Source organism: Gymnoscopelus braueri (genome assembly GCF_963280865.1).
Source record: "Gymnoscopelus braueri genome assembly, chromosome: 12".
Lineage (NCBI taxonomy): Eukaryota > Metazoa > Chordata > Actinopteri > Myctophiformes > Myctophidae > Gymnoscopelus > Gymnoscopelus braueri.
In genome coordinates, this window is record NC_137614.1 from 49,978,456 (window position 1) to 49,985,955 (window position 7,500).

The following is a 7,500-nucleotide window of genomic DNA, read 5'->3' on the forward strand; positions in this document are numbered from 1 at the left end:
CTTAATTAAAAAAAAAAAAAATTAAGTCGTTATAAGTCGTTCTTGGCAGTAAGAGAGTTAAACAAATAAAAAATAATTCTAATAGATTAGTTTTGTGTCTCATTAGCCATTTAAGAGATTTAATTAGACCTATGTTATACTTTGTTGCACAGCAGTGTCACACAAAAATAGCAAAAATAGCAAGCTCACAAGCTTTGCTAATTTAGAAAATATTTGAAACAATATGTTTTGTTGTTGACAATTCCGATTATCAATTATTTTATTTAAATCTGTTAATCATTGAAATAGAACTATCGCACCCGTGAACTTTAATCTTTGTTTTCAGGTTCCAAGTCAACAAGAAGAAAAAAGTATGGAGAGACTCATTCCTGGTGGAGAGAGGGTACGTATACATACAAGTAATACTAGTATAACTATCAACGACTAGTAGTTAATAGTTGTAGTCGTAGTACTGCTACTTGTAATACTTCTACTACTGTATAACACGTTTTACCACTATTACTGTGCTCTGATCAGCTTATCTCTGAACTAGAGGGTCGGGAACCCCATGACCTTAAAGGTTTCATGACGTTCAGTTTTACCACACATTAAAAGTCTTTGTCATGGTCCTTCAAATGTGTATAGAAAGTTTTAACAAAAAATTCCACTCCGTTGATCCATGGCAGATGTTTTTCTCTCACATTTCTAAAGCCTTTTCAACTGCAATGAAAAAAGAAATCTTTGCCTGCGGGTGTCACTGGCAGACATGCAAAAGTGTCACTTTTCAGCTACAGTCACCTTTTTGAACCCAAATAGGGCAATTGTGTGACACCTGACCCGAAAGAAAACAACATGTTGTCACCTTTTTCACCTCGGGGCTGTTTGCATGCCTGCACTGGTGAGGGATTTTGCCTGTCAATCATCGCCTCTGCTCCGCCCCCCCCCCCCCCAAAGGAAAGGATAGGGGAGGGGAGGGGCGAGGAGGAGAGTGGGCGGGATTAATCGGCTGTGACCTCACTGTCGAAGGGCCAAGCTCAGATTACTTTTCAGCCTAATTATTCAGAAAACCCCAGACCACAGAAAATCCACTGAATGTTCAAAGTTCAGATTTTTTGGGTGTAATTGAGGTCATAAAACCCCCAAAAAAACATAAAAAATAAAAAAAGTGAAAATGAATGTCATGGAACCTTTAAAAAAGAGGCAAACATTGTGAGAATAGCCGAACTACAAGCTCACAACGCCTCGCACTGCGAGGCGTTGTGAGCTTGTAGTTCGGCTATTCTCACAATGTTTATCTGTGGAACCGAGTCAAACTAAATGTGACGCCTACAATTCCAAGTGCTTGTCAGTTCAAATATAATTATTTTGAGGGGGTCGCTGCCTGAAAAGTTTAGGAACTAGAGCCCTGCTAGGGACTGTTAATGTTTGTCCGCCGTTCCCACCCACAACAAAAATGTAAGTGCCGTTTAGTACTGCATGATACCGCAATATTCGCCTCTGGTACTGCATAATTCCGTAATATTTCCATTGGGACCGAAAAACATTACAAAAACAGAAACGCAGAAAAACAGAATGAGAGAGATTGCAGAGAGATAGAGAGAGATGACAGAGATAGAGAGAGATGACAGAGAGAGAGAGAGATGACAGAGAGAGAGAGAGATGCTAGAAAGAGAGAGTGGGGGGGCTCTTATTATGAACAGAGAGCGCCACACTGGACATGGAGTTTTGTGGTTTTGATGTCATGGTTGAGAGAGATCTACCAGCTTACATGAATACTTGAAGGTAGGGTAAGTGATATTTTTGGGTTAAAACAAAAAGTATTTTGTTAAAAGGTTAAAGCACTATATTCTGATAGTAATCATTGCTATAGAGTGTTTGTTCAGTAACAGGAGTCTCCCCGTCTCTCCAGCTCTTTAATAAACAGAAAATACATTTTCCGGTAGGTGTCAAAATCTCAGCCAATCAGGAGAAAGTACACATTTTTAAGCTTAATTTTTTATAGTGTTCCAGTTCCAATTTTGCCTGCTCATTTCTTAGTGTCATCACTTCCAATTTCACTTGTTTAATCTATATCCTGATTGAGTTCTCTATCCTGATTGGATAAAATTGGAAAACTGAGAAACGAAAATGCATTTTCTGTTTTATAAAGAGGTGGAGAGACAAGGAGACTCCTTTTACTGAACAAGCACTCTATAGCAATGAGTACTATCAGAATATAGAGCTATTTAACACTTATTTTAACCAAAGAAAATCACTTACCCTACCTTTAAGTATACTTTAGTATATGAATACTTTAGTATCCTTCGTCTTAAACATCCCAGTCAGCAACGCGTTTGTCATGCATGTATACTGTAATGAACTACTGGAGCTATAAATATACAGTGCAGTCGTGCGTAATGACAGCGGGCTTGTCGCAGGTCTAACAGCGAGGCTAATAATCATGTTTATACAATGGAGAGAGACGGAGATACGACCATCGCAGCACCACGGACAGAGTTACAGTCAGCTTGTTTGGGCTTACTGCTTGACAGTAGGTTATTAATAGATAATAGATGCATTATGCACATACCTGTCAGGAACGTTTTGAAATGACATTCTCCTCTGCATTTTACCATAAGATAAATGTGTTCATATCAAGCTTAACTCTTTCACTGCCAGACTTATTTCTGTCTGCGTGCACCCACTGCCAGCGATTTTTCGATTTTCTTACCTTTGAAGTAGTCATAGAATATATATCTCCAGTATGATCAATCCCCTGATAGTTGGTAATCACAGGGTATTTCACTGTCATATCATTTGGACCCCCAAAATGATATGTATTTGGCCACGGACCCCCATCTCAAAATATGTTGTTCCAGGGACCCACAGAAGCACAGATCGGAGTTAAAAATGTTCGCTTTAAAACATATACTGTATATATTCAAAGATTTTCAAAAATGTTCAAGATTTTTCAAAAATAGCACATCTACAAGCTCATAGTGCGGCACTGCTATGAGCTTGTAGATCTGCTATTTTTGAATAGCCCAAAGAAATCTTAAAATGACACAGATGCGTTCCCGGGCCTTAATGGGTTAATTCCAATGGGAGAGTGAACGTGAACACAACTTCTGAACCATTCTTTAGCCCCATGGTCACTGAACTAAACATTGGACCCGATTATCACAAGCCACACAATCTTGATGCTGTACAGCAGCGAGATCCTTCCTTCCAGCTCAGCCACTCTCTGGGACAACCTGGTACCTGTGAATGAAGCACCACCGTGGCCAGTAAAGTGGCTTTTGGCAGGGTAAACAGTGGAGACTATGGTGTGGGTTTTAAGCCGATAATCGGCACAGAGCGGGACGTACTCGCGAGGGCTACACACCGGCGGTAGCCCACAGCTGAGAGAGTGCTTGTTGTTATTCAGACAGTCCTACTCAGGACGGTACATACCCGCATAGGCCCAAAGACTGGGCCTATAGAGGGGGAACAGTGTCCCATGATGAGGCAGAGTAGATGTTCTTTCTTCGGTCTTGTCGGTGGTGCTTGTAGCCAGGCCAGGTAGCTGTCACTAGCTACGGAAGTGTAGTCATCGCGGGTGAGGTTAAAACCAGCATAGCTTGAAATCGGCATAGCTTGAAATCGGCATAGCTTGCTAATTTAAAATAGGCCGCTAAAACACTCAGGGTCTTGGGTGTGGATAAAAAGCAGGGCTTAGAAGTAGTTAAAAAATGTCCATTTTGGATAGGCTGTGATCGGAGCAAACGCTGCTGCTGCTCTCTGCTCTGCTCTCTGCAACATAGGTTTTTATTAAAAAAAATAGGATTTAGAAGACATTTGTAGTATATACTATATTGAAAGATTTGCAAAAATGTCACGATTTTTCATAAATAGCAGATCTACAAGCTCATAGTGCGGCACTCGGTGCTGCGCTATGAGCTTGTATACAGTATGTGCTATTTTTGAATAGCCCTAAGAAATCTTTGCTTTCCCGGTCTCAATGGGTTAATACAATGGTTCTCAACCTTTTCAGGCCGCGACCCCCCAAAATAATCATATTTGAACTGGGGACCCCACCCTTACAAGCAATTGTAGGAGTTGAGGCATTACATTTAGTTTGACTCGGTTCCACAGATAAATATTGTGAAATAGCAGATTTACAAGCTCACAACGCCTCTCAGCGCAAGGCGTTGTGAGCTTGTAGATCCACTATTTTCACAAATGTTGCCTCAATCTTATATTATTTGACAATTTGGCCAATGTTCGAAAATGTTTTTTTGTAATGTATTAAAAAGGTCTTAAAAGTCCTTAAATTGTCACTTCACTGTCATCTGGGGACCCCCCAAAAAATCATGTTGGAACCCCCTGGGGGTCCCGACCCACAGGTTGAGAACCACAGGGTTAATAGACTGCTTCCGGTCTCCTAAAAAGGCGGCCACCCATTTCACGCAGATACGGGAAGTAAACCGGAGACGGCGGGTCTTTCACTTTCTTTTTTTTTTGTCCTGGGCTCTACTCTGAACCACAGCTTAACTCTTTGACTGCCAGAGTATTTTCATAAAGTACTCCCCCAGTGCCAGCAATTTTCGTGTTTTTTTATTTTTATATTTTGGAATTTTTCTCATGAAAATAATTTAAGGACACATAATGTAAAGACCCAGCACAAATCCGCCACTAGAGCGCAGCACATGACAGCTTTGATCATGTCGTTGGGTCTCTCTCACCCTTCTTCATAGATTAGACAAGGAAAAACATGAAAACGGATGTGACGTCCCCCCCATTGTTTTGATCGGCGAAAATTACGTTGTGATATACGACGGCGATGACTGATCGTCACCCAGACCATAGATTATAGAAGAGAAACTGTCCGTTTGTCCGTCATACCGTGTGAAAGACCGTTTATTTACCTATTTTGGACGAAAATGACTGGGGAAAAGAATCAAAAACCGGAAACGGAATCCAGGTCATGAAACCGGATGCAGATGTCCGTGAAGTAAGTGGAACTCGAGAATAACATTGAATATTAAGCAGCATAGCGCAATCAGAGATTAAACAATGAACGCGCGTCCAGCGCGTCGAGCGCGTCGACGGCCAACTGGACAAAGTAGCACTTGACGCGTTATCGCGTCGTCCGCAGTCAAAGAGTTAATGTTCAAACCTGTGATTGGTTGGTTGACAGGAAGTTGCTCCACCAGCTCCACCGTGAAGCAGCGGCGAAGGAAGTATCGCAGGAGGAGAACTTCCTGCCGAAACACCAACGAGTTAAAGACCTGTGTCAACAAGCTGAGTACCAGACACCCTGCCAACAGACTGGACAGGTACACAATGTTACTACACACTACAACACATCAACACCCTGCCAACAGACTGGACAGGTACACAACGTTACTACACACTTACAACACAACAACACCCTGTCAACAGACTGGACAGGTACACAACGTTACTACACACTTACAACACATCAACACCCTGTCAACAGACTGGACAGGTACACAATGTTACTACACACTTACAACACATCAACACCCTGTCAACAGACTGGACAGGTACACAATGTTACTACACACTTACAACACATCAACACCCTGTCAATAGACTGGACAGGTACACAACGTTACTACACACTACAACACATCAACACCCTGCCAACAGACTGGACAGGTACACAACGTTACTACACACTACAACACATCAACACCCTGTCAACAGAGTGGACAGGTACACAATGTTACTACACACTTACAACACATCAACACCCTGTCAACAGAGTGGACAGGTACACAATGTTACTACACACTTACAACTCAACAACAATGTACAGTATATTGTTTATACCAGGGGTTTTCAACAGTTGGTCCGTGAAGGTATTGGATGTGGTCCCTGACCATGCATTTAGTAATGAAGGATTTTTTTTCCCCACGGAACAGCGCACATTGATTGCCTAGATCACATATATGCGTTCTTTCATTTTTGGGGGAAAATTCCACAAGGGGCGACCTAACACAGCTTTGGAATGATCGATCGTCTCTCAGAGAAGAAAAATGTGCATGTGACGTCATTCCAAAAAACGTCACTTCCACCCGCCCCAATGATGGGATTTTCAGAAAAACGGCTGTAACTCAGTTTCTTTTTTTTTCATTGAAAACCTTCCGTTTTCAGTTAACCAAAGCTCCAAAATGGCGGATCGCGGTTGGAAACTTGTCGTTCCCATGGATACACAGATCTTTTCGTGTTTTTTTTACACAACGTCGGTTCCACGGCGTTTCAAATATCATCGGATTGAGGTAATTATACGCCGGCACGGGGATAGAAAACTATGTTTAATATCTTGGCAATCAATGTGTTAACCTATGATGACGTGTCAATGTTGTCAGTTACTGGGAAGTCTGAGGTCAAGAACTTCCACAGAAAAGGGAATCTCAAGAAGTTTACCGGATTGCCTGATTGAGTCATCATTATTAGGAAATGTGCCCATACGACGCATGCATAGCAAGTGTTAACAAAGCACTAATCTTAGCCCATATCCCCAGTTCCCCACCCAACACAACAGTGGTCCCCAGGTTGATTCTTAGTCAGGGTGGTTGTCCCTGGTTCACAATCAGTTGAAAACCCCTGGTTTAGACTGATGCTGTTTTTGGTTTACCAAGGATCTTAGATTACTGAAGCACTACACTGTCTCTCTACATTTGATGTATGTGTTTGCCTTGCTTACTGTAAGTCGCTCTGGATAAGAGTGTCTGCTAAATTACTAAATTGTAAAGTGTGTGTGTGTGCGTGTGCGTGTGCGTGTGCGTGTGCGTGCGTGTGTATGTGTGTGTGTGTGTAGAAGTGGCAGTGTGTGGAGGACTCTTCGGGGAAGCTTCGTCTCTCCAAGTGTAAGAACGAAGGGGGAGGGGCCAAGACCCCGAAGAGGGGTGTGGCCAGCCCGAAGAGGGGTGTGGCCAGCCCGAAGAGGGGCGGTGTGGTCAGCCGGCAGCGTCCAATCAGCATAAAGTCTCAGCTGTACCAGCGGAAGTCGGAGGGCTGTGACTGTGACCTTCGACCTTATAACTTTCGACCTTCTGGGATGCGTCCCTTCAACAAGAAAACTATAATCTCCAAGAAGAGTAGGTCTGGCACACACACACACACACACACACACACACACACACACACACACACACACACACACACACACACACACACACACACACACACACATACGCACATCATTTTTGTTATTGTAATATTCTATTTGAAAAACAGCAAAGCCTTGAACAAAAAAAAGGGGTCTCGTCAATTCAGTGCCTGGTGGAATAGCTGCTTTGTTGGGATTATTTCCGTTTTATACCATTGAAACATACTGTAGTGGAAGCTGGAAGCAGTAGCCTATTTGAAGTGTTTTTGGAAATGATTTTTATTTGCATGGCCCAACTGTGGACTTAACCCAATTCGCGAACACATCTACAAATGTCTTCTAAATCCTAACAGGTTTCTGAAAAACATATGTTGCTAAATATCAGTGGTGCTCAAACTTTTTCATGTGAAGGACCCCCAAAA

The 7,500-nt window shown here is 42.4% G+C and overlaps 1 long non-coding RNA gene and 1 pseudogene across 2 annotated transcripts in view; both read left to right on the forward strand.

Annotated features, from left to right (window-relative positions):
• The window catches only part of LOC308096228, a 183,580-nt gene that overhangs the window by 163,531 nt on the left and 12,549 nt on the right, over window positions 1–7,500 (forward strand). The gene's annotated exons all lie outside the window — the stretch shown is intronic.
• Window positions 1–7,500, forward strand: part of LOC308096202 (extracellular sulfatase Sulf-2-like) — a 59,741-nt pseudogene that overhangs the window by 39,692 nt on the left and 12,549 nt on the right. Inside the window, exons 12-14 of the transcript XR_013935136.1 lie at window positions 326–382; window positions 5,138–5,276; window positions 6,788–7,067. The product of XR_013935136.1 is annotated as an extracellular sulfatase Sulf-2-like (transcript). The remainder of the gene's footprint in view (window positions 1–325; window positions 383–5,137; window positions 5,277–6,787; window positions 7,068–7,500) is intronic.